Consider the following 3303-nt stretch of genomic DNA (forward strand, 5'->3'; position numbering starts at 1 on the left):
TTCTGCCATGCTATCTTTCTCTTGTTGTTGTTGTTGGCGGCTATCTCTCAATCTTCATCGGAACGTTCTTTCAATCTCTGGGTCGTAATTCGCCAGAGATTGAAAGATGCACTGAGTATGCGACGAAACGGGTTGAGAAGGTCTTTAGCTAGCATTTCCCGGGAATGCCTTCAAGCTATGCGATCACGCTACACTCATGCGACAGCAAATCATTTTCCAATGCAAATGCAATGGCTCCTAATTTTAGGACGCATGCAATGAATGCGATAATGTCTATAGAGCTTATTCCTAAGCCTTTACTTCTTGCCTATGTGATGATGCAAGATGCACACAAGGACAAGATGACCGCAAACAATCATAACCTATCTCTAGGGTGCATGCGATGCGTTAATAGCATACAGAGCTTATTCCTAAACTTCTATCTCTTGATCATGCGTTTCTAATCTGACTCTCCCGAGCCTAGATTCTAATCCCACTTTTCCAAGCCTAGATTCTATCCTTAGACTACCCTCCCGAGTATCTCTAATGGACGAATGACGCATACATAATACAAGATAATCGCATAGAATGAAGATCCCAAATTATGCTAGCTAAGTGTTTCTCAACCCATTCGACAAATTTAGCTACTCATGCATAATGTACAGAGAGTGAGCAGATATAAAGATGCAATTTCCATTTCTATAAATAAGTTCAGAGTACAAAATGACAATGGAAAATAAGGGTAGAGAGCCTGGTAACAATTCCTTGCTTCCCAAGGCTTTTACACTGTTATCTCTATTCTGCTCAAAATATGTTCTTGCTTCCACAAGAGTTGGGCCTCTCTTTGATTTCGACGCTCTTGGCACTCTTCCGAGTTCACCAGGACGATTTCTCGATGTAATCTCCCTTCACTCACTTCTGCCTTCTAAGTAAAAGAAAAACTATGAACAAGGCTAACTTCTATCTATATAAAGAATTCTGTAAACTGAGCAAACTCCTTCACTGAAGGTGGCCTTCGATATTTATAGAGCTTCGAGGTGAAAGGCTTCTACTCTCTTATGATTGCACTGATGGGATGGCATTAATTTCTCTATCTGATGCGCCGAATGTTTGTCATCGAAAAGTTGAGTGTACTTGCTACAGTAGGTCATTAACGACTTGTCAACTTAATTCAGAATCGGCCGTCATCAGCTTTTTGTCCCATCGTGATTTATTACGATTTTTATCCAGAAGCACCCACCATGATGCGCCGGCTCTATGCGGACACCTTCATGAGCAGATATTAGCGAGCGCAAATGATCGCATAGACTTGCGTCAACGCAATCTCTTAATGCGCTCGGATGTCAATTTCGTTGGATCACATTTCCGCCTTGCGTCAACGCATTTTCTGTACAAAAATACATAAGTTAGCTGTTTTATTACGATGGACACATGCGACTGCAATGTTGTGACGCTAATGCTTTTGGATGCAATATTTTACCTAAAAAGTACAATTACATTAAAAACACAAGTACCTAAAAAAATACAATAAAAAGTACGATTACATAAGAAATACAATTATATAAAAAATACAATTACATTAAAACACAAGTATATAAAAAATACAATTACATACAATTACATTAAAAACACAAGTACATAAAAAAAAATACAATTACTTTAAAAACACAAATACATAAAAAGTACAATTATATTAAAAACACAAGTACATAAAAAATACAGTTATACTAAAAATACAATTATATTAAAAACACAAGTACATAAAAAAAGATACAATTACATAAAAAAATACAATTACATTAAAAACATAAGTACATAAAAAATACAATTATATAAAAAATACAATTACAGAAAAAATTCAATGGCCCGTAGAGGAAGCACCTAATGTATGTTATGGACAAGTACGCTTATTATGTCCTTCTCCCTTGCAAATTCAACTCTTTTATGCAACGAATGAATTTGCACCTTTGGTGTTGATTTCCTGCCTTAAACACAAAATCTTTTAGTTGCTTTGATTTATATTTTGTATTAAAATTACTAGCAACATGGCGAAGACAATATCGATGGTACGCTATACTAAATACCGACATCGCACTCTTCGCACTACAGATATATTTCTGTGTCCATATGACCAATCAATAGTACAATGACCCTTCACAAGTCGCTCATAAGTACAGCTAAGCCAACTTACCGTTTTGCCCCTATAGTTACATCTAACTCCTTAAGTACCACTGATTCCTCTAATGAACAATACATCATAGTCCCACTATGACTAAACCCTTCTCGGGCCAAGAGAAGATGTGGCGCCAGCGCCACATTGTTCAAGCCCCGGAATCAACCCTTAAGGGAGCAATTTATCCACTTACCCCTACTTCAGGGAAGGAGTGAATTCCGTCTTGTGTAGCTGAGTTCCCAACTCCCCAATCAGACAAATCTCCAAAGTGGTAGGTTTGAGTCAGCGATCTAGTCACTCGCACCCATGCAAATCAAAGGACCGCCTTCTGATAACTTATAGAAATACAAGTTATTTATACTGTTTTATTTAGATATCGCGGCCAAAAGAAAGGAAAGTTGCGTCAATTGTATAGAAATTAGCTAAAAAATGCAAGAATTATAAATTGTCGTCAATACACCCATTGACACCATTGCGATGGTAGAAAAGAATGTTTCAAGTCTGTTTTATAGGAAATCAAGTCACAGTATGTGTTCATGGCTCAAGATAAACTGAACAACGCATCTACGTCGCATTGCGCTCATCATTCAAAAATGAATAGACGATCAATGCAATGTCGGCGCATGCGACAATCGATCAAGAGCTAAGTGATCAACACAATCTCAACCGCATGCGGTAATCAAAAACAACACCGCATGCGGGCAAACGATCAAAGATGTAAAGAGCAATGCAAATGCGGAGGATTCTCATGCATGTACAGTTGACCGCTGTGCATTTCGGACGGGATTTATTACGTAATAGAAGAAATATTCACTCTACCATTTCTGGAGTTGTCTTAACAATAAAGTGGGGACCACAAGTCAGAGAGTCAAAGCTTCGCCTATAAATAGCTTCTGCAATTCCATTGAGAGGGATGCTTGAATATAGACAAAAGTGTATATACTGATCTGAGAGAGGGACTGGTTGAGCGACTAATCAGAGTAGATCCAGGAAGAATTAAGAGACAAGGTCGAGAGGTGAGTCTCCAGGCAAGAATCCTTCCGATCCCCACCGTCGAAGCTCTATACGAAGGTCACTTCTACCAGACGAGCAAGCCTGAGAGGGAAGCTCTTCTCTTCATCCACTCCACATGCCGGCAAGCAAATCCACTA

This window comes from Benincasa hispida, unplaced genomic scaffold (assembly GCF_009727055.1).
Source record: "Benincasa hispida cultivar B227 unplaced genomic scaffold, ASM972705v1 Contig533, whole genome shotgun sequence".
NCBI classification, from domain to species: Eukaryota; Viridiplantae; Streptophyta; class Magnoliopsida; order Cucurbitales; family Cucurbitaceae; genus Benincasa; species Benincasa hispida.